We start from the raw sequence: 24819 nt of genomic DNA, 5'->3' as shown, positions 1-24819 counted from the left end.
CATAGGAAGTTAAATATTTATGAACATGCTTCTCTGAAAATGGGTAATTTAGCTGCTTGCTCTGTGTCTTTTTCCCTGTGGGAAATGCAAAGTATTAATCAGAAGAAAGGTTTCATTCATGTAGAAGGGACACTGTGTTTGACAGGTTTCTTGCCTGCTACTGAAGGACAACTCCTCCCCTCCTGGTGCCTGCGGTTGTTTTGGAAAGGGAATGCACACTGGTGCAGTTCACAGCAAAAATGTGGATAAAAATGGTCTCTAACAGTCATCCAACTACTTTAAGTAGGCATCTCCTCATGCTATGAGAATAATTACATTAATTAGGGCCTGATTCTACTGAAATCAAAAGTACTGAAAACATTTGCTTCAGGAACAGCAGCAGGATTAACTCCCAAGATAGTCAATTTGATAACTAGGGAAACAGATAGAGGATAGTGCCTTCATAAAGAAATTGGTTGGCATAGGCTCTACTCTTAAATGTACCTTTGTTACAGCTTAATTTCTGCCAGCCCTCGGTAGGGATGAGAGGTGCTTTTGTGGGGCAGGGTGATCAGTGTTCCTGAGAAAGATCAAAGAAGGAGATCAGATCAGGGAGAAAACTGGATGGATGTAGGAAAGAGAAGTGGAAATGCAAGGAGCAGGGAGAGGGGAGATGGCTGTGTATGAATGGGTGGTGGAATAGCAGCTGCTGGAGACTTGGTCTGAGCAGAGATCTCCAGCAGGGAGACACCAGGTCTACAAAATGAATGAATGAGGAAAGCTGGAGCAGAGCCTGGAGTTGTATCTTGCTGCATTTCTAAAGATTCTTGTTTGCACACCCTTTGGAGACTTCCTCTGTGAGCAAAGGAGTTCATATTTTAAATTAATTCCTTTAAACAGCATGGAGGATAAAGGAATAATAGAATATTTACCACAAGATGGAAAGATGATGCTGTTGTATTGCAGCTTTCAAATCCCTGATTTCTGCCAAGGGAACATGGAAAGGCAAGGTTGGGGGGTATCCTTCAAAATGCTTGGTTTCCATTAATCAAGCCCAATGATAGCAGGCAATCTGAATAGCAGATCTCTCTGGTACCCAGGAATCTCTTGGTAAAACACATTTCAAGTGAAAGTAATGTGCTTTTTCAAGGTTTTGGGAAATGGTTCGAAAGCCAAATGGATAATGTTGTCCCAATGAAAAGGATACAGAAGTAAAAACACCCTTTTGCTTGGAGGCATTATAATGTTTTAGGAGAAGGACAAAAATTTATAACCAATATTAGGAGTCTTTGTGATGCACAGTCTGGAATTTTAGAAGGATATAAATTCTCTAAGGGTATTTACATTTAGCAATAGGTGTTTTATAAAATTATTTGGCTTTGTTTGGGTTTTTTTTGAGTGGATGATGTACCATTTATTCCCAATCTCTTGTGCATACCTGTTAGAGTTCAACTCCTGATTTACCTCTAACTTGTTCTTTCCTTAGAGGATTATTAAGACTAGATAAATATGAGTACTCAATATTTCATGGGTTAAACATGATTCTTTAACTTGTATCTATGGAGACGTAGGCCACATGCATTAATATTTTGCATGAAGGAAGATGGCTTTCCTCATCAACACATGCACACCCTGTCCATTAAGACGACATTATAGGACACTTAACATTTCCTAATAAAAGCCATACATTATGGTTATGGATGTAAAAAGAGATGGGAGTTTGATTTATGCTCCTGTAACCTGACACAGACATTGCAAAAAGACCTGAAGCTCACAATAGCTAATTTATAGTAAAATAATTGATAACATCATTAGCAAGTGAATGGTATGTTAAGGCAATTATTGGTAGAGTCAGGCAACAAAGCCACTGTTACCCCACTTCTTCTTGAGTCTGCTATTTTCTGCTACAAAGTGCAATACAGTTGTGCAAAATCTAAATTCACATTGCCATTTTGTCAAAAAAAAAATCACAAAATTTTCTCTTCCTACATGGAACTGGGACCTGTACTAAGGTCACACCTTTGATGTTTACATATGGCACCAAAATGCATGTCAAAATAACATCTCAATGTAAGAATCAGTTTATATAACCATTATAGTGTTACACTTGGGCAAGTAAAAGGAATACAGTCTCTGCATATTAAGATTAAATGAAAATCTGCATATCTGTATAAAGCAAGATTCTCTGGACTGTAGGTATGCTAGATCAGTGAATGTTTAGGAACTGTCTATGAAAAGCTCAGCATTTACTCAAATCCAGCCATTCTTGGAGGATTTTGATGGACACTGCTTGCAAATACAAGTACATTTGACTGTTTTGCTTCACCTCCACCTGACTCATACTAAATTACTTCTGATCTAGTTGTAGACAGCCAGGGAAGACTGGGAGTGAATTTGTGTACATCAGGCAAAATCAGCTAACTCTGCAAGTTTTGTTTATTTCTTACTTTGATTAAACAAAGCTCCTAGTCACTAATCATTTGTCTTTAGGTGCAACATAGTCAACAGTTGCTTGTTAAAACAATAGTGGCTGATTTTAATTAATTTCAAGTTTTCTCCACGCTAATTTCTTAGTAATGTAGTTCTTTCTAAAAAGAGGAAACACTTCAAAAATTGCATCATCTTCTATATTTGTAACAAGAAAAGATAGTTTGTTTCAAATAATAGACTGCCTTAGACATCTATCTTAGTAAGATAAATAGGTATTACGCTTCTCCTTAACCTAAAGAATCCACATTTGGATATCAGAGGCAAAATCTTGTACCTGAAGATTTGAACAGAATAACAAAAGGTGATGGGAAAGATCCAGGGATACGGAATGATTGTCAAAATCATCTGTCCAGACAGCTAAATATCACTGAACATACCTAAACTGATGTTTCTATGAAGCTCATTAGAACTGTCTTTTTTGCATCATCAGACAACTTCGTAAATTTATTTTTTCTAAGTAGGCAGAAAGAGGGAAATAGAGTCAGCCAGAAAGCTATGCTAAAGCAGCAGAGAGTTACACTGTGGTGGAGTTGCTGCCCTCTGCACTTACTAGACTTCATAGGTCCCTCAGTACACAAATGTGTGAAAAATATTTTCTTGGCATCCTCTCTCCTTCATATTTATATCTGGTCATGCTGATCTTCCACTAGTAAAGCTCCCACTGACTTCCTGGTGAGTTTGGCCTGCAGGTATTCAACATATTTATTCCCCTTCCTCCTCCTCCTCCACAGCAGGATAAGGTTGCGTTTGTGTTAATTCACATTCCTTGGGTTACTCAGTGTTTGAGAACGAGGAGCTTTCAGCTGAGATTGTGCGCTACTGCTCACATTCAAATTGGACAGTTAAGTTTTTTAATGAACTCTCAGGAAATCTTTTGTAGTCCTTCCAAATAAACCTTTTTACTGTTTTTTAAATAAAAGGTGTTTAGGGTCCTGTGGAAAGTTCTCAACAGCTTGACTTGCAATCCTAGCATATGCTGTACCACTTTGATCTGTAAGAGGAAAAGCAAAACTCACTCACCATTCCCTCATGTTTCCCCTTCACATCCTGCAGAAGAATCCGCTTTCCTCAGTGGGTGACTTTTGAAGGACGAGTTTCTGACACTGAGAAGGAGACAGGAAAAAAGATAGTGGTAAAGAGATGAGAAAAGGTATTCCCCAGGGATTTCTTCCAGCTTTCTTTTGTGCATTCAAGACAATTTCAACCTTGCTGTGTTCATTTAAACTGATTTTTCTCTCTATAAAGTACAACTTATAGGTATAAAAAGGCTTATGGGTTCCTAGTTCCTGAATAACCACACTGTCTTGAGGATTAGAGGCTGGGGTGATTCTGCTCGTTCCTTACCCCTGGCCAGCACAGCTTAGCTCAGGAATTGAGCCAGATATCAGGGAGTGGGAACACATACACCTCATCCTTCACAAAGGGAGCTTATTCCACAGATGTGTGATGCGGGACACGCTTGGCACAGGAGCACTCCACAGACAGTGGTCTGGAGCGTCCCACCAAGCAGAAGGAGACAGGGACAGAGGGGCTGAGAGCTGCCCCACTCACTTCCCTCTACCCTTCTCAGGGACAGCTTCCAAGGGGCCCTGGTGGAGCTGCTCTCCCACCTTAAGCCTTTCTGGAAGTTGTCTCCTGCAGAGCCATATCTAATCCTGCATTGAAGCTGGCTGCAGGAATTCTCACCATATACTGTGACAATTAACGAGACAGCCTAATTTTAACTGCACGCTGCATTACAGCTCTGGAAAAATGAGAATCTTTCCACATCAAATGAGGTTTCCCTTGCACTTGTAGTATAATGGAATTACAGACATCTATTAACTACCATTCTATCATTCATTGTTAATATAGTTCCTAAAATTCCATTTTATACCTATTTTCTCCCATCAAGGAACATGTTACTGCTAATCCTTATATAACCCACTAGTAAGCATGGTAGTCTTCTCTGCATCCTGACCAAAGAAATGCCAGTTTGAAAGTGTTCACTGCTCCAAGTCCCACATCCAGTCCCTATCAAATTGGTCATGGTGGTGGGAGCAGGTACACAAGTAACTCCTGGGAATTGTCCATCCAAACTCAGAAGTAATACCTTTTTAAACTACCTCGCACACACACACACAAAAAATTTTAAATATCAGAACAGCCATGCAGAATCATGGCTTCACCAGTTTGAGCTGTTCAGAAACACACAGGAAGATATGACGTCTGCCCAGAAAATCTTATAACCTCTTTGAAGTCATGATCTCACAGGGAGATGAGAGAGATGATGTTACCCACCTGACAATTTCATGGCTGCCTAGTACAGACTTAGCAGTTTGGATTCAAGGACATTTTTTGAAAATCTATTTTCCTATTTCCAATTTTATTTCTATTATTCTAAAACCTTAAAAAAGAACAGCATCTGCTGCCATTTTAATTCAATTTTTAAATCTCATTTAATTTTAATGTTTCTAGGTTACAAAATTTACTTCATTTAGCCAAGGCTGTGATTGTATGGATCATACCATCATATGCATACACATATATATGGCTTCCTATTGCTGCCACTTCCTACGATGCTGAGTGGGATTTCCATATGAGGAAGAACTTCAAAATTAAACCACCCCAAAATATTTTTGCAGAAGTAACTGTGGTGCCACTAAAATCAATACGAATTTAGTGGCTGGGTTCAGAAAGATATTTGACCCCTTCTCTCTTTAATCCATCCCTATGTACCTTCAGTTATTTTCGTTGCCCTTCTCCTGACATTTGCTATTTTGGTTTTGGTTAGGGCAAAAAAGGCAGCAAAACACTGGTAGTTCTCTGTTGGTCTATCACGAGACAAAGGAGAAAAAGATCTGTAGATCAATTATAATATTTCTATTTTAGAACTGTTTGCAGAAATGTGGTATATTAGAGGAATAGGAAAAACTAGGAAAACTATTTTTCCATCTTGTTCTTTCCTTCTGCTGTGCGATCTAGCATTTAACAGTATTTGTCTTTCTTATTTGTAAAAATGTGTGTATATTTATGGTAGTACTTTATTAAAGTCTGTACATACGGCATACTTTCTCTTAACATAAGGAGAGATGTTAGCAAATCAGCAACAGAGGGCCCAGCCTTACTGTTATTGAAACTCAGCCAAAATTACCACCAACTTCAAGGACAGAAATTAATTTTCCTGCAGTATGGTTCAGGATAACAAATTAATTGCTGTGTACTGCTTTTTTTAATAGACATGTTGCCTATTTCCATTCCAAAGCACTAAAGTGCAATAGAACTTAGCAATTTATTAGGAGCATACATATTCAAATACATGTGTTCATAATCTCTTAAAGACATGAGCATCTTTAGCACACTGCATCAAAACATAGAGCTCTAATACTGACAAAGCTCATCACAATCTTATTGGCCTTTTTTACTACAAAGGACTGTAGAATAAACCACATGACCTCAATTAATGTTCAACTAAATCATATCCAAGTGCTGTGTTTCGTAATAAAAGGGGCAAGCAGGGGTATTCAGATTGAAAAACTGGGCCCTAATTGATAATCAAGTGTGTAATTTCTCATGCAAATATAGATGGCAAAACTGAGTTTCCATTTTGTATAAGCTTGATTTTATGAAATTTCTGTGCATTCTTGGGATATAAGACTGATAGAAAAGCCATTTTGAGATCTTGACAATTGTCTTACAATTAGCTTCTCGGTTACTATATGCTGAATTTGATCTGAGGAAAGAACAGTTTAGAAGGCTGACTTGGCTTTCCCTGCTGAATATTGAATTACATAAATACGTGATTCACACCAAATGGTACACAGAAGCGGTAGGATCGGATGAAATCAGAGAAATCTATGAATCCATGGAGAACCACCTCCTCCCCCTGGAATATAAACCAAATGCTGTCATTTCTGGAATGATTTTTACATCTCTCTCCTGTGCTCACTAAGTAACCAGATTTTGCTATCTTCACTCCTACTCCTGGAGTGATAGCTTACTCCAGGAATATCCCTGTTTCCCTCAGGCTGAGAACCAGGTACCACCCAACACAGGTAAGGGTAAAAGGACCAGGCCCTAATTGATTTTAATTTCTTTCTGATAAGATTTATAAAATGTAACAGAGGCGCTAATAAATCATGCAATAAAAATTACGAATAAATCATGGGCCAAGGCTTTTTGCAGTGATTGCTTATGATGTAAGACCCTTTAATGACAGTAAGTTAAAATCGCATTGTAATGCCCTTTTGTAAATGCAATAAATCTTGTGTTTCAGTGCACTGCAGACAGCCAGCAATGTGTGTGCTGCACATGAGCTACCGACACAGGCACACGCTGCTGGCACACACTTACGTAATTATGTTGATACTTCAGGAGCAGCAGTAAATCTCAGCACTGCTAGATTTACTTTGAAAAATCGTGGGTCAGGACCACTGAGGTGTTGTGACTACAAGAAATAGCTTAAAATATCATACTGGCTTTTTACTTGAAAACCTGGGAAAGAATGTCCCTTTTGAGAAGCAATAAAATGGATTATTTGGTATTAAATAGCAAAGGCAAAACCTATTGCTACCGAGTCTTATAATTTTTGGAGGCAAATACAAGTTAAAACATACATTTTCATCTGCACAACCAAACCAAATTGATCTTCTTGTCTGAATTTTCTTGATCATCTACCCATTCACAAAACAATTAAAGGTACACAGAGATACATCAACAGTTACCTAATGTTTTGACTGCAGCAGAGTTTCTCTTGCTTCCCACATTTGCCCTCAAAAAACATATTCTTAAATACAGAAAGATCTGTTCAGCTTGGGTTGCTTATCATTTTACATGCCTAAGAAATTTAGCTGCAGATTTCCCTTGAAAATTCATTCCAATACCCCTGTTCTATTTATCAGGTTGGGCTTCTTGCAGTCTTCATTACACCAGATCAATTTACGGGTATAGATGGTGGAGGCCAGTTTTGTGATTTATTCAGGTATAAATTAAATTAAAATCTTCAGTTAGAATGCTTCAGACTTGATAACAGACTTCAAAACAAAATGAATAGGAAGAAATCTCTAAAACGCTGACCACCTACAACCTCCAGCAGAAGGGAGGTCATGTCCTAGAGCAGAAAAGACACAGGCAGGAAGCAAAGAGACCATAACTAAAATCCCACCCCACCATGTAGGGCCACAGTCACCACTGATTTTAGTGGGATCCAACCAGAGATCCACGCAGATCTATTTCAGGTAAAATTTTTCAGGACAAGGACAATTGTGTAATTGCCACAACACACAATGCAAAAGGGCTTGCCTTCTCAGCAGCCTTTGATCTCTACTCTATAAACACCACAACATTATCTCAGCCGCATTGTGCTATTCCCGTTTCCCTTTTTAGCATGGATCTCCCCTTCTCTTCTAGTGTGGAGTTCTGCAAGAAATCTAGTGACAGTACGTCTTAGCACTTCTCGGGAATGTGTCCCGCATAATGCAGAACTGATTTTAACTCAGGGTTTTTCAGTAAAGCACTTGTAAGGACAAACCAAGAACAACCTGACTGTGCTGTGATAGCTCATCCAATACCCAGACTGAGGCAACTGCTGTGGGGTGGTGGTTGGTTTTCTGGTTTTGGGGCAGTAGCAGATCAGCTTAGGTCGGAATTTTGCTTAAGTGTTATTGAAATTTAGTGTTCTGTTGTTTAGTGTTCACTTGGTAGACGTTCACTGTCTGTCCTACCAAGAAGTCCCTGAGGTGCTAGGGATTTTATTAAAAGACCTAATGTAAATTTCAAAACTGTATAGATTACTTAAAATGTTAGTTATGTCTAAGCAGCAGGAAATCAATAGTGCAAAAGTGCATTCACAGGTCTAAAGAAAGCATCTTTTGGAGAACCTGCTCTTCAAAGCAAGAAACTCAGTTTTCACTGTGTCAGTGGCATGGACTACAGGCAAATACAAGTTTGAAATTCAGTAAAAATTCTATAGCATCTTCAACTCCAAACCACAAATTTATCTTCATGTCCATATTACCATCAGCTATAGGAATGCCTAAAACTGTGCATTTACTGTTCTCAAAAGATATCTTGGTTGGGACAGCAGGGTAAGCCTTTGTTCTTACTAGGTGATTTTTAACATTCATCTGCAGCATGCCGATAGTACAAAGGCAGGTCACACACATTAACTCAGCAAATGAACATTTGCAATGGGCACAAAGCACTCAAACACCACATTTTATTAGCTCAGTATGGCACATCATTTGGGTATGCTTCAGCCCCTCTCATTTTCTATGAATTTTACTCTGTGTGTAATCATACAAGATGTTTAATCTTAGTATGTCACTTTCAAAATAGAAAGCCAAAATTTCTTAGGTTACTTGCTTGGCACTTTTTTCTTTTTCCCTTACTATATGTTTATTTCAGCAGCTAGCACAATAGAGTTCTAATTTCTGTGACACCTCTAAATGCTTGTACTATAAAAACAGCAAGTTGACAGCATCTAAGGGAAGACTTTACACTATACTCAGATGTAGTCTTTTCCAAACCAGCCTGGACTGCAGCAAAAGATGCCCCGAGGCTGTGATCCTTCCAAAGGTGCAGTATGTGCCTGAGCTGTGGTGGCCAGTGCACAGACAGCAGGGCTTCTCCATCACCACCTTCTCCATCACTCCTGCATCCAGGAAATCTAGCAGTCACTTCCTACATCTTCACTTCTGAGGGCAGACTCATGGAAGGGTGTCACCTTATGAGCTCAAGCTTAGAATTCCCAAAACACTAACCATGCATTTGTAATTTCTTTAAATGCATATTAAAATTTCCCAGTGCCTAAAGTTTTGTTTCTGCACGTGCCCAAAACGGCCTTAAGCACTGTTGGGAACTACCTTATATCAAAGCCTAGTTGATGCCCATAATTTTCCTTCACTAATAAGAGAAGCTCTTTAAATGAACTGGCCAAATACATAGTGAATATATGCCGTTTTAAAAAAACATGATTAAAAAAACCCATGAGATATTTGTAGTATAAAACAGTTCCCTGGATGCAATAATCTAGTGGCTACTGGTTTTTGCTTAGAATCTGAAATTTCAAATTTAATATTTTCCTCCCACTGCACGATTTCAAATTTTCATCTGTCTCTGCCTGGAAGCCCTGCCCACTTCACAAACCTGCATAATCCAGGCAGGTAGTGAAGTTAATCCAATTTGCACAGCATGAGGAGTTCACAAACCATTATATTGGGAAGATAGCAAAGCAGCATTTCCCAATAATGTAGAAGAGGCTGTTCCTCTGTGGTAATTCTGGGCTACTGAATTCGGCAAGGTCAATAGCAGAAAACAGACATACATAGTGGCATTATCAGAGATGGTCTCATGTTGGCATATGACAAGACTGGTCCTTTTATTTTTACTCACTTGTTGGAAGCCAGTTCCTGGTAGGAAATAACCATATGCTGCCCTCATGCATTGGACTCCAGGGTGAGCCATGCTCAATGATTTCAGGATCTCTGTGCAGGCCCTATGGAGAAGGAATGTGCAAAATGCACAGAAAAGTAGGAGATTATATGCAGATTAGATAATATGCAGAATTAGAGAGGACTTTTTTACCCCAGAGCCTGAGCAGTTCTGCCATGCTGCAAAGCGAGCTCCAAAGTCAGTGTGAGGACACATCACAGAATTTGTTTTGAAAAGACCTACATTTCCCAGGACTATCAATCTGTCACCTTTAAGTCGTGCCATGAAAATAAAAGCATTCTTAAAATCTCTGAAGGCTGCCTTTTCATCAATATTTTACCATAAACATTATTTTAATTTAAATGGAAATTGATCACTTATATTTTATTACTTTTTAATAAAAACTCATGATCACCATTAAAGGAAAGTGATCTCAATTAAATTATTGCCAGGATAAATCTGACTTGGAAAAGCACTAGAACAAGTCTTTGCTAGATCAGAGCCTTTTACAGAATGTATGTCTAGTTCTGTTTTTAACAACCAAAACACAAGTGATCAATGGGCACTCTAGCTATTACATTCACTGCTTTCATGATACCATTAAAACTAGTCCAAAATCTTACTGGAAACTGTAAAGGGTGTATTGTTAAATATACCTCTCTGCTGTAACTTACCCCGCATAGGAAGACTTGCCAGGGGCACTAATGAAGTGGAGATAGTTTTGCAGTTTTACCATCTGTTATCAAATATACTCCTGCTATAACAGAAACACAATTGTATTAGAATTTAGAAGTGACAAACATTGGAAAAAAAATTCTTTCATTGTTTAAATAGCTTTGCTGCATAGTCCAAAGACCAAAATGTTTGGACAATTAATAAAACATGTCAGGGCTGCTTTAATTAAAAAACAAGATGCAGCAAAAAATAGTGATGGAGTTGAACATAACCACAACACAACAGAGAGGCACAAATAAGTAACCACATTATTCCACAGCCTTCAGGTTTAGGCTCTAATTCAGGATAGCACACCCTATTTTTGTATCCTACAGGAAAAAAAAATCAGCACAAAAGCCCATTTGAAATGTGAACGTCATTGAAAAATATAAAAATGCTCCATGCTATGTGATGACTGTAGAGTGCTTAAGAGCTGCATCCTCCTAACCCTCTTTCCATCCTAAGGACCTTCAGGGTAAAAACTCCAAAGGACACTACAGTTTAGCTTCACTTATGTGCACTGGACTAAAAATGAACACTTAATATTTATGTGAATCACTGCCAGTGTCAAGTGAGATGGAGCTTATAAAAATAGATCCAAATCACGGAATGAGTTTTAAGACTCAGTGGGTAAATGCCTCTTTACGTACGGTATTATTTATAGATATTTTTTAATCTCTTCTGTCATCTTGTCTCTTAAATTATTAGAAAGTAAGAAAGAAGGAACTATGGCAAATGTAGATGAAAGAGAAATCTTACTGGGAACTGTGGCAAGAACATGAGCAAAAGCCAGGAAGTTTAAAACTGTGCTCCTAAGCCCCTTGTTTTCTGTATGAAAACAGTTCCAGCCTATTTTGCAATTAAATATGCACTTTTTAAACTAACTATACTGTTGAAATAGGAGGAATGGCATTTTCAAGATTCTCAGGCACCCATAAGACTTGCTACCACATCTGAAAACCAGCTAATCACAAGCCTGTTTCAGGCATTGGGCTGAGTCCTAGCTCCATAGTCTCGTGAAGCCTTCGACATCCTACATTAATCAAAGTCCCTTCTAGATATAAACGTTGAGCTCACCATGGCCACAACAGAAATTTCAGCATTGGATCCCAGTTTTTGTAGTTCTCTTAGAAGTCAGTGACAACTGCAGATGGTCCCTAAGTTGATCTCCAAAGGTTCTAAGCATTAAAAACTTAAAATGTTGTTGTGGTAGCTTGGTACATCTATTTATCACCATCTGATAAGGAGACTGCTGGTACTAATAGTGTCCTGCATCAACAAAGTTCTGTGAGTCTTAACCATTTATGAAAAGACTTTAAAGAGCTGCTACAAAAAGGACAACAATAACGAAAATATTATTAGAATTTGAAGCAAGTATTCAATATTGAAGGGCAAAATACTCAAGACAATTAGGATGCAAGTCACTTTGTATGAAAATTCAGAGGAACAGGGCACATCCACAAGGCTTCTGCTGAGTTCTTGCAAACAGGGGAATGTTACATTTCACATGTAGGAATCTGGGGAGGTCATACTTTCTTTCTGCAAGCAGGTGGAAAACTCTCCTTTGAAGCAATTGGAGCCATTTCTTCCTTTATACAGACACATTACACAACTTCTATCTGACAGGAAATAAAACTGGGTAAAGCAGTCAGCTCTCTTCCCTGAGAGAATATGTATCCATAGGCTTTTGCTTTGACCATTCAGATATCATTCTTCTAAGCATCAAGGTAAAGTGGTTTTTGTACTCTCTTCATCCTGGTAGGATTTCAACATAGCTGTATGTCTGCTGAGAGCAACACACAGAGCTGCTCTTTGATTTGAAGGCATTTCTTGCAAATACAAGCTTTTCCTGCTCATGACTTCAATAGCAAGATCTAATTCAGACCAGTGAGAAATTGCATCTAATATTTTTTTTCTAATTGTCCTAAATCTATTTTAGCAGTGAGATGGATGTGTTTACAGGCACAAGAATTGCTGTAAATTTAAGCAGAGGTTTCAGATGCGAACGTTAGGAGTAATTGGGTTTTTTTTATTGCCACAAGGATATCTGAGGATATTGTTCATCCCAGTAGTCAACCAGGTTTTATTTAGCAGTATCAGTCTAACAGATGCAATTTCCACTTATGATAACTGTGGGCACATAATTAATTTTAGTAACTGCAAAACTTATAGTAGAAATACTTTTATGTGACATCCCTTGCTCCTCACTTTGACAATTGCAGAAAATCGAAAATAAAAAGAGAGATTTCTGCTATGAGCTTGTACAACTGTCCAACTGCTTGTACAACTTGTGCAGCAGTTTATTCTAAAGATCTGTAATACAGATGGCAAAAGGCTCACAAATACATCCAAAAATTTTGTGTGAAAACTATATTCATAAGTCTTGCTCTGTGTTTATTGAGAGACCAGAAACTGTATTTTGACAGGAATATCAATAAGGACCTGGATTCAAATGAAAAAAAAAAAAAAGTTTTCCATTTACTACTTACACTGCATAGGGTACTAGCTGTAATCAAGAAAAATTTCAGGATGGCATGAAACTCTCAAGCTGCATAATTCCCAATAAGACTCAGTGGAGTCATGCTATTTAAGTGCCCACAGGCCACAAAAATGCTTTTAAGCCAACTCAGTAGCCTAAATTACAAATTCTAGTTAACAAAATTCACCACAAGTTCGGAGTTTAAGGTAGAATCTATTCTTTTTTAAATACATCTGCCTTCATCAAAATGCCTAGTGGTCACTCATGATTTTCAATCTCTCATTATGCTGAAACAGAGACTTTTTTTTTCTAAACACACAGAAAGACATTAGGCTTAAGTAAAGTCACCATGCTTGCCACCAGCCCCTCTAACAGTTATTGCACAAGGTTATTTGTCTTTCCAATTCAGCTGCTCGTGAGAGTTGCAAGGAAGGGAAACCATTCATGACTTGATCTTTTTGGTGGTTTACATTTTTGGAAATTTTGCCGATGTCGTTTAGGAAGCCTTCTCACAATACACAGACATTTTGGCTAAGAAAGTATATTGTATGTACTCCAGTTTCAGATCTAGGGTTGAACAAATAACTGTAGATACATTTTGGCAACAAAATATTTTTTCCTCCAATTTCTCCCCTTCCTCTCAAATAACATTTTTTCAAAACTTTATCCTTTCCTCCATAAGAAAAATCCCAGTTTCTCTTCTCTCCCCAGTATTAATTTCTTTTCCTCCCCTCACACCAACTTAATAAAAACCTGAAAATTAAAATGGTAGACAGAAAAAAAAAGAACAAAGCAGCAAAATTTAAGAGGGAATACCAGGAGATAAAAAGGAAATAAGTTTCTGCACAATATTTTGCTAAAAACTGTAGGTAAGAAATAATCCTTTCCTGTTTGAAATCTGAAGGACAAATATGACAAACCTTGTTGAATGTTTTCAAGGAAAAAAGGATCGCCTTTTTTTCCAAATTTCTTTTTATCATTTCCATTGAGTTATTTACAAATACACATCCATCTTGCTGCAGTCTTTCTCTTGCTTGAGGTGAGGGTTTTTTGTTTGATTAGTTCAAAATTAGTTGGGAATATAAACAGCTTTCCATGTAGGTCAGAAAAAAAATCTTCAAATGTTTTTAAACCTGGCCCTGTGTTTTATTAGCCCTTTCTGTACATGAAAATACTCTCCCTTTTAGAAGCATGTTCTCGTCCTTCTGATAGTTTCTCTTTTACCCAGAGTCTGTGGCACCAATTCTGGGTTTTAAAAAGCATTTTAATCACTGCTGAATAGCTGCTCTCTTGTTCACAGAGCATGGGATGCTATGCAGTGGAGGAACTGCAGTCACCATCAGATGTGAGAAGGACACTCCTGAAGTGGAACTGCAGAAAATAGTGGTTGCAATGTAAGCAGTGAGAAGGAAAATGCCTGGAGGAGGATATATCTCCTAGAAATAGGAGATGGAAGGACTCTTCAGAACTAGAAAAACAAATCACTGTAAGGAGAGAGAAGTCTCACCCCTCAAGGTTCACTGGACATTGAGGGACAAATAGAGTTAGGACCCTGGAAAGGGAACACAGGATGGCAAATCAGCAGCTCGCTAGTAGAGAGAGACAGTCAAGAGTTTGAAATCTCAGACTGTGGCCACTTAGAGCAATTTGTTTTTCAGCAAGTTGACAACCTAGTCAGAATAATTCAAGTGAGTTAGCAACATGCAGAACCTTCTGCGTGTGCTGCAAGCAAAGAAACAGCCCTCACGACAGCCCAGGAAGAAGGGGGTTTGCAGTAAGTGATTTTGTGGTCAAAAGAGCAGATTTTGCTGTTGCAAGTTTGCCAAAGATTTAAAAAAAGGGTTAAGCTCCACATGAAAAGCTGCATGTATTGTGACCAGTGCTAATTCTGGAGAAGCCTTTGCTGTAAGGACACGTGAGGATTTTGGACAGCATGTTCTGATGCACTTATTTTCTTCTGTGAAGGTGAGACACCTTGATGGCTGGCACAAGAACTGGTCAGGACAATAAAAAGAGAAAGAGGCCAACTTCATTTCCTTAAGAGCTCTAGAGTGGATTTTTCAGCATTCCAACCTAGCCAAACTATCTTCTCCACTCAGGAGTCCCGCACAAGCATTATGTCCTTCACACACACAGACTCTTTTCACCTGTGATCCAAGACTAAATGGGATTTCAGGAGAAAACAACTGGCTTGAATATATAGGGCACTTGTGGAAGTAAGAGCACAACACAGGCACTTGCTCTGTCAGACTGAGAGATGCTGTGCTGGTTCCAGCAGTGATCCTCATACAGGAATTAGTCTGGGGGTGATTCTCATGCACCCCTTTGCCCTTGTTTGACCACATTAATAGTTTTTTAAAAAGGGGTCCAGAATAAATGAGCCATCTTTAATTGAGAATATTTGCTGTCTAATGAAAAGCTGTGGCTTCTTAATGTATTCTGTTCACTGAGGACTCCAACATGAAAATATGTGTAAGATTCAGTGGCAGATACAGTGATGGAGCTGAAGCAGCAAGGAGATAAGGTAGCAAACAAAAGTGTTACAATTTTATTTGGGAAGCCCAGAAATGCACCAATTCTTGATGTGACTTCAAATGAGACTTCTGGCAAGCCACAACTTCTTGGTAATGATTTACATCTATAATCAGGATAATAGAACATTATTTAGCTAACTCTTCTGGGTATTGTGGAGATCAACAGTTGTACAGTGATTTGGAGATAAATTGGAGATACTAGATGAATTTCCACTATCATGTTTTCTCTAAGCAGGTAAAGTGAGGACACCTTGACACAGAAGGAACCAAAGTTTTCTCAAAATAAATCCGAGTCATCAGAAGACAATTTTATCTTTACTTCATTCTGATTATTCAGCATTCCTCAATAAGATTGACAGGAAAAGAGAAAACAAAGCTTTTGTGGATGAGGGAGCTAAGATCTAGTAACATTTAACAGTGCATCTGCAAAACAACAGTTTAAAATCCACAAAATTATTTCTGCTGTTTCAGATGAAAAATTAATGCAAGATACACCCAGCAGATTGTGCCTAAAAGACTATTGACAGATCTAATACATAACTTTTAATTACATAATGATAAAAACATATATCTCCTCATATAGCCATTTTAAAATAAAAACACGTAAAGTTAAATACTGACATGTTTTACCAGACCCCACTGGCCCTGGCTTGTGGCAATCCCATAAAGTCAGAAAATATTTTAAGTGAATTAACCCCTTGTCTCCATAATCTGTGTATTCTGACTAAAGGTTCTGAATGAAAGGAGCAAGTTATTTATCATCCCTGAAGTGCACAAGAATGAACCTTGATTTTTATCTTGGCTATTGTCAGAAAACACGTTGCCTTCCCAGAGCAGGCAGACTCTATGAGCAGAGAGCTGTGTCTAGCAAAGTGGGTCTCTTCCAAGAGACCAACACCCTATGGAATAAGATGCCAGAGCAGATGCTGTATGTGCTGAAGCCTGGCACACGATGGGGCGCCTTGAACAATCCCAGGAAGGCACAAAGCAGAGTGGGAGCACTCACCTTTTTCTCAGCTGGGCTGGCTCTGTCTCCAGGATCATTATTATATTACAAGACCTCTGACACAACGGCATCAGGCAGATACTGAAGATTAGCTATTCACTTCCCAGGGAAACATTCAGCCAGGAGTGACAGAGGTACTGTTACAGATCAGGGGGGAGGCAGAAAAGTCAGGAGAGACATGGCAGAATGACACTGGGACCTCTTCTGGCACTGTGTTGAGACAAGGAGTAGCCCAGTTATTGCCTGGAGACTCAGGGAGCAAGGCAGATGATAAAACAGTTGCCCATCTGTGTTGCACATGCCAATGTCTCTGAAAATGCCCTGTGATTGAGATGCAGAGCAGAAGGTGTATTGCAGGTATGTGAGCAGCACAGGACGCTCCACTTAAATAATCTGGTAATTCTTGCTATAGGTGAGCAGAAAATTGCTGGATGCCTTGGGCATTGCTTAGGGGCCATTGTGTTCCTCAAAAATATATACTGCTTTTGAAGGATTAATTCTACCTCATATTTACCATGGATTTATTCCTTACAGCACACAGGAATAGCCCAAATCACTTATATCATTACCTAAATCAAGGAATCAAGAGTGTTAAATTTGACTTCTTTGTTCATTTTTTTTTTCTTGAGTAATTCCTGAAAGTACCAGGAATTACCCCTTTTCCAGGTAGAATAACAAGAGACAGCTGCTGGCATTTCAATCAAAAAAAAACAACCAAAACCAAAAACCCAAACCAACAAAACCATCCCTTTCTTCCTCAGTGTTCACTGATTATAATTAATGTGAAGTTAATCAAAACTCAAAGCAAGATGCCAAAAAAAGGTCAAAAAGCAATTATATCAGAAATATGTTCCCCAGTCAATTGCTTGCTTTTCAGGCTTTAGCTGTGTGGCAATTTCAGTACTTATGCAACCACCATAGAATTTTCTAGGTCTGACTTTTACTTGAGAAGCAGAAACTTCTCACCAACCAACCCCTTCAGGTCCAAGCGCAGGAACTTTTTTGTCATGGGGGTGGGTGGGGTGGGGGGGAGGAATGAGCTTCCTTCACACCCTCAGCCCCCTCAGATGCCACCACTGCATCACAGAAGAAACTATCACGCACCTTCCTGCTTACTGCAGATCCAGTCAAGGACGCTTGGAATCAGCTGGGAGACACCACCTCGTAGCACACAGCCCCTGCAGGGAGAAATCCTCTGGGGAAATCAGTTTATGGCAGATTTCATACTGTGCCAGGTTAACAGCATATGTATCCCTGTCCTTTTAGCACAGGTTGGAAGGAGCAGTGTTTGCTAAGGCTACATAGCCAAAAAGCACACTTTAAAAATACATGCTGTAGTCAGATGTCTGCTTGTAACATTTATGACTTGGCAGATTGACTCGCACATCAGGCACACATTTGATGGTTAATTCTGAACACTAATGCAGCAGAGCAGTCTTCTACCTGGCTGGTGTCTATCCTTTTCAAAAGGCAAAGGAGTGCATAAATTATGTTTAAAAAGAGGTAGGCATTTTCTACCCACAGAGTGGAGTCACTGTAGGTGGATTATTATCCAGGAATACCGAAGAGGCAAGAAGTCTGTGAGTTAACCCATTCTTTGTAATCTCCTTGCCTGCTACTGTTGGTACTGCTGACAGTCTGAAATTATCCATATGATACACTTTTTCAGGAGGTTCTGCAGCACAGCAGCTGCATTTCAGACAGTCAGCAGAGTTAAAGCCCTAAAGAAAGGATTTTATTCTGAAATAATACCAGCTAAACCCTGCAGTAGCATCCAGTTGTCTCTGCTGATGTTGGCACCTATAAGGTTGCTCTAGTTTACTCCCTCACCACAAATGCACTACAAATGCCATGTCTTAGCAGAACAGGATGAACTCTAAACCACCTTACAGATGACCAGCAGGATTTTGAAACCTATTTCTTCTGCAGTATCTTTACTACTGGGAAAACAAAAAGCAATAGTTTTCATGGTGCAAACTGAGACATTTGTATGTCAGGATACAGGCATGACCTTTATCTAGCACAAATAAGGCATAGAGATGTTCAGCTGACCAGAATCATCTGCATTTACTCCAGTCAAGAACCTGGTCTTCAACAGTGAGCTTAAAGAAAGCATTGTGAATTGTGATGAAGAAAAATAATCAGCATTGGGGCTAAGCATCCCTAAATTCCAGTGATTTGCCTACAAACTGCTGACAGTAAGCATCTTCAGATATAAGACTTATAAGAATAGCCAAAAAAGAGGAGGATTTATAAATGTATGAGTTTTAGATTATCATAGGTATCCCTGCTCTACTTCAATATTTCATATTTATGCAAAGAGAATAATATTGTCCTCATCCATAACAATTTTCAGAAGTTCAAAATACTTTACAAAAATTACTTAATCCTTCAGTATCCTTAGTGAGATATGCAAGTATTCTTTCCATTTTCTCACAAGATGTGTGATCTGCATCAAAAAATATCCTACTTATTTCTTCAATTAATCAAAAGAAATAATTAACAAAAATGAGAAAATAGTCCTGGCTCCCTCTGCTTAAAAAAAAAAAAAAAAAACACCATTCACCAGACTCACCATTGTCAGTAGATCTAAACAGGTCAAAAGCAATAATACTAAATCCAGGAGTATCTCTGCTGTATTTAGTACCAATGGATGCTGCTCTAAAACCTGTGATTCTCCCTGAGAAGGGTAACAAAGGCTCAGTATTTTCTGGGCAGATGGGAATCTGTAAAGTCATCTTGGTCTTTTCCCATGCATACTCATATCTTTGTTTTCTAGCAAATGTGCAAATATCTTAGATTCACCAAGTGCCACTGAGGTGCAGGCAGGGACATGGACTTGTCCCTGTCCCCTCCTGACCACACATAAGGAGGAGGCCAAGAGCTGCTGGCCAGTGCATCCTCCAAGAGAAAGTCACCAGGCAAGGTGAGCCAGAGCCACCTCTTGAGAGGAGATAGGGGAGAGATTTGCAATGAAAAGAAAAGCTGTGCCATGTTAGTCAACAGAGCTGTTTGTGTCCAAGGGCACAAATGAAAGAGCAATCTCACAAGAGGAAAGGGGAGTGTGGAAACATTTCTCAACAGCAACATAGCACCTGCCCTTCCCACCTTCCTCCTCACCATCCCCTGCAGATGCTCCCCTTAGTGGCTTGACCATACTGACTTGCAAGGTGCTCTGTTTAAAACTATTGCCAGTAGACTGAAATTCTTATTTCTGTTCTGCACTGCAGAGGCACTGGGCAGAACTTCCATCCTAGTCAGACCTCTCATACCCCATAACAAAGAATACTAAAACCTTCCAGAACTCCTTCACCTTCCTTCAGCAGCCTGTGCATGGGATTGCCCAATGGTCCAATCTTAAATCCCAAACATGCAGGATCCTTTCACAGTCCCGTGTTTGCTTATAGGAATACTTCAGTTAATTATATAGTTAATTTATATATATGAGCTCAGCCATAATACTGGGAGCATTGAAGTTCAGGCTCCTTGCTAAACAGAAATCTGGGCAAGGAGCCTGAACTTTCTGACTACCTTAAACTCCTGAAGCAGCTCTCTTAAATAAAGCACTGCTCAGCTCTTCTCTTGGAGTTCTTGAGTAGTTTTGTATTTTGTTTGATAGTTGACCCTGGTACTTACTGGTATAGCTGAGCTGGAATTCTTATCTGTGATCTTGTCAGGGTTGAAATTTTTAATTTGCAACTATATTAACTTTCCGCTTAAAAAAAAAAAAGTGAATATAAAAAAAAAATTACGCTTTCCCGTTTTTTTGTAACGCAAATTGCAGAGAAAGATTTTAAGATAACACATGAATTAAGGGCACCATTGGCATAAAACTAAATTCTGTTTCAAGACTGCCAAATGGTGCAGCACAGGAATAGATACCGAGATTTCTAAAAATAAGAATTTCTACCATGAAAAATTCCCACAAAATTCCCACAAAAATCCCCAAAATTATTTTGAAAGCATACTACTGCCTCTATTACTTTATTTTTCTGAGTGTAATTTATTATTTTCTTGGAGGAACACTCAGAGGGCCTCATTACAGAACAAAGCCATGCCATGATAGCTCACTTAAGTAGGGAGACTGAGATAATTTTCAATGGTAATTAGTTTGAGCAAAATAACCTTAATTTTTATAGGTACATACATCCACATACATATTTAAACTCTGAGAACTATTTCCTTCTTTTCTACAAATTTGGAGTCTAGTTGGAGAGTAGGGAAAAAAATCTTTCTACAGAAAATAGAGTAGATCCTTTCCCAGTACTAATCTCTGGGACCCTAAGTCATTATGGTTTTTAATTTAGAAAAGTCACTGTGATTGTTTAATGAGTTCCTGTACTCTTCTTGATCCCTCAAAATACGAACGGAAAGCGGTCTGCTTGTTTCTGCAGGTGTGATTTATGAATAATTAAATAATCCCTACACATTTGTGAATATTTCCATAGCATTCATAAAACAGTTTCTAACATAATCCAGGGACATCTGTGACAAGGCCTTTGACCTGTATCAGGGTCCACCAATCAACCCAGTTGTCCCTTTGCATATTCCTAAGGTTGTGCCCCTCCATTAAAAAAGGATAACACCAGTGGAAACAGGAATTAAAATGCTGTCTCTTTATATCTTTAGCTTTTTCTCAGGAGAATATTTTCCTGTCATAAGAAGACAGAAACTGAGGCATTAGGTTAACACCCATGCATCCAATTTTAAATCCCATGCTACTCCAACACATTAAAATAAATTTTCCCAGGAAAAAGGATAGTTTCCCCAAGGGTGGCTGTCATCTTGGGTCTCACTAATTTTCAGATCTCTTAGCTCACCTTTTTCTTTTTTTTTCCCAATAATATATTTATTACTTTTTAAAATCATCTTTGGTCAAAGTCCAGCCCAAGGAAAAACAGATTGAGAAGCTACTGATTTAAGAAACTGAACAAGACAGAGTTAGAACTTGCTAAGGCATCTGATAAATTGAGGCACATGCTGCAACATACCAGACATTTGTAGAGGAGAATTAGATGCCACATTGCTCATGTAGTGCCCACAGATACTGGGACTTTCTCAGGAGACTGACTGTACAGCCCTCATTCTTGCATCCCCTGTTGAGGGAAGTGAGTGAGAGAGCACAGTATAGTAAGGTTTTATCTGACTGGAGCAGGAGACGTTGGCAACAGCAATACTGGGAGATCCAGCACAGCAGCCTGGATGTTATCCATCTAATTTCAGTATCTAATCTCTCTAGACACTTATAATCTGACACTCAGTGGCGTGCTCCATCTTAGCTGATAGTGAAATCATTTAATACAAGTGGGTAGTGAGGTAGGTGACAAGCTGATTGATGGCAATATCTTCATTCAAAGCTATATAGCACCACCAGACAGAGGTCTAGAGCAGCTCAGGAGTTCTGCCTAAATTTGTTGGTATCCATGCAAGTTTATCATGCCAGAGTGTGGCTTATACCATCTACTAAATCATTTTCCTAAAAAGGAAAAGCCCATTAAGGCAGAGTGTCAGCATCTCACAGGATACTCAGCAGTGAGATTACAGTGAGCTTCATCATTTCTCCCTCCTGGCAGTCTGAATCTTTTCCACTGCCTTACAGTAACCAGAAGGAATACTGGCTCCTTGAAGCTACCTGTACTTCAACTGTGACCTCAAGTGCCCCAGCAGCAGAGATGATGCTGTTTGACAAGCACCAGTGCTGCCCATGCTTGGGGTTATGACTCTGTCCTGCACATCCTGCAGTGGGAATCTGACCTTTGGAAGCAAATTTGGTGCCCAACATTTGCTACAAATGAATGAGGTGTCCAGCAAGCACCAGGAGCACAGATGAAAATACAGTGATGCTCCTGCACATAGAAAGTGATTCCTGCATATTAAGACACATTATTAAAGCTTTTGCCTCTCTATTTCTTCATGGAGCTCCTGCTTGGAGAGCCCAGAGAGCAGACTGGATCCCACAGGGAATCCCTAAAATGTCCACTCTTGATGAGTCTGCAATCAAAGCCTAAAAGCAGGCTCATGTAAAGGAAAAAGGGGCTGTACTGAGTTTATGAAGAAGAAATGTCTGTTTCCTTCCTTTCTTAACGGCCTTAAGCACATCAGGTTGCCTACCTTTCTCCAGCCCTTAAGCACAGCTGCTTCTAGGGAAAGCAATGGCAGAAGAGTCCCTGTCCACCCTTGTATTGCCATGGAGACACAACCTGACTACAATTTCTGCAGCCACAAATTCCCTTAAATTCAAGGGGGTTTTAAGTCTGTAGCCAACCTATTGTTCTGCCTTAAGGAAAAAGATATAAGAGTTTTCTCACTTCCATCAGCACTCATAGAATCTGAGTCCAGACAGTCTCAAACTCACTGTTCAGACCTGCACAAGAGCATCTGAATGCATTTTAAACTGGCTCCTGTGGGAAAAAAAAAAAAAATCAAAACACGTTCCCCATAATTCATTAAAGAATACTAGAGGTAGTGGCTAATTCTTGCCAGATTGTCCCATGTTTCATTCAAGGTCTACATCGTGGGGCTGTTTCTAACCCAGCAGCAGCACGAAGATGAGCTTTCAGTAAAATCTGCACTGTCCAAAGCGTTCCAATGGCCATAACCAAGAACATTTCCCTACAAAAGGCTAAATTTACATTGTTTGCAATGAGACTGTGACATACCAGCATTTTACACAGCAGGGATAAGATGAAGAGAATTTTTTGGCTAGTGATTGCCTTTCTTAATGAAGGAGCTTTGTCTCTCCCGGTGCTGTGTGTTGTTGCAGTTTCTGTAGTAACGACTGATTGCACAGAGAAAGAAGTCAGTGTAAATTGCTGGCATGTAAACAACAGCTACCTTCGAGTCTGGTTTACATATATACCTTTCCTGACTCGGTTTATGATCCTTTTCTATAAGGTAATTGTTAATGCCTACAGTATTTATTATTTTCATTTGGAAGCAATTGAGCAAATGGCCTATGTGACATACTTCACATGCCACACACTCTGCCAAAACAGAAATACAATTTCTAAATTAGGATAAAGTCCATCTGATTTTTGTCCACATATAAAAATTAATTCTTTAGAAAATCACATGTGAACTTTCTCAGTGAAAATGACAAAACAGAAAACATAAAAGTACAGAGTATAAAATATATACACATATATATTAGCAAATAGAAGATGACATGATGTCAAAGATAAGAGCAGGTAAAGCTTTTTTCCATACTGTTTCAATGGAAGAAATTGTTGTGTGTGAATCTCAGGGAGTAAAGCATTTCAAGTGACTGCAATGAAGCAACAAAGAAGTCCAGGCTTAATAGTTTTCATTTTAGAAAAACAGTTCATATTCAGAGTTAAGGTTTCAGTAACCATACGTAAAACCTTTAAAAAATAACTCAGGAAATGCCTTCAGAAATCAAGACTGCAATGATTGGTGCCATTTCTTTCACTACCCACAGCTACTCACACCCTACTTCTCTAGAAACACATTCTCAAAATGGAAGCAGCTTCTCAAGCACCAAGTTGTGTTTCTGGTTTACTGAATTCCCACAGAGTACTGAAGTTTCATTGAGTAGAAACTAAGGCATCCAGACAAATTTGTTTAGTCATGAAAGGAACAGAAGAATGGAAGACAAACAAGTTGCAAGAATGGAAACTCCTGAAGTTTTCCACCAGCTTCTCACCATCCACATATGCTTTATGAAATGTGTGTTGATTAAGATACAGGACTAGCTCCTTAAAAAAAAAAAAATGGGGCGGTCATTCATTTCTCTCAATCCAGCTTTGAAGAATGCTTCTTAACACAGAAGTTTTGCGCTACCATAACCACAGCATTCTCAGCTAAATTACTTTCTTACCTGAAGGGTAAAAGTGATACCAAATACTCCATAGAAATATCTTGACACACACCAATCACTTGGCAGCCCAAATCCTGCTGCAGTCAACAACAGACTTATACTGGCAGAAGCAAGGTGGAACTATTTCTGGAAGTTGCTTGATGCCCTGGTGACATGGCTGAAAATAAACAGTCCCAGCACCATATATTGGGCTGGAAGCCCCAGTTGTTGTAGTGTTAGGTCTGACCGTGGCAAAACTGGCTTCACTTGTCTGTGGCACCCAAGTCAGGGTAATGGAGGTGTCCAGCTCGTCCTGGAGCACTCAGACTCATCAGTGCTACAGCTGCATTTCCAGTGTTGCATGTGTTACAGCACATTCTTTAATACTACA

General features: G+C 39.1%; 1 protein-coding gene and 1 long non-coding RNA gene across 6 annotated transcripts in view; one reads left to right on the top strand and one right to left on the bottom strand.

The window, feature by feature from the left end:
* KCNC1 (potassium voltage-gated channel subfamily C member 1) overlaps positions 1-24819 on the top strand; it is a 120835-nt gene that overhangs the window by 1707 nt on the left and 94309 nt on the right. The gene's annotated exons all lie outside the window — the stretch shown is intronic.
* LOC128789960 (uncharacterized) lies at positions 3490-10860 on the bottom strand. Its single transcript, XR_008431593.1, has 3 exons — positions 10554-10860; positions 9841-9943; positions 3490-3572 (listed from the first exon to the last, which is right to left on the bottom strand). It is a non-coding gene; the product is annotated as an uncharacterized LOC128789960 (long non-coding RNA).

The sequence above is a fragment of the Vidua chalybeata genome, chromosome 6, assembly GCF_026979565.1.
Source record: "Vidua chalybeata isolate OUT-0048 chromosome 6, bVidCha1 merged haplotype, whole genome shotgun sequence".
NCBI classification, from domain to species: domain Eukaryota; kingdom Metazoa; phylum Chordata; class Aves; order Passeriformes; family Viduidae; genus Vidua; species Vidua chalybeata.
Note: the sequence above shows the minus strand (reverse complement) of the source record. Positions and strands in the feature narration are given on the sequence as shown.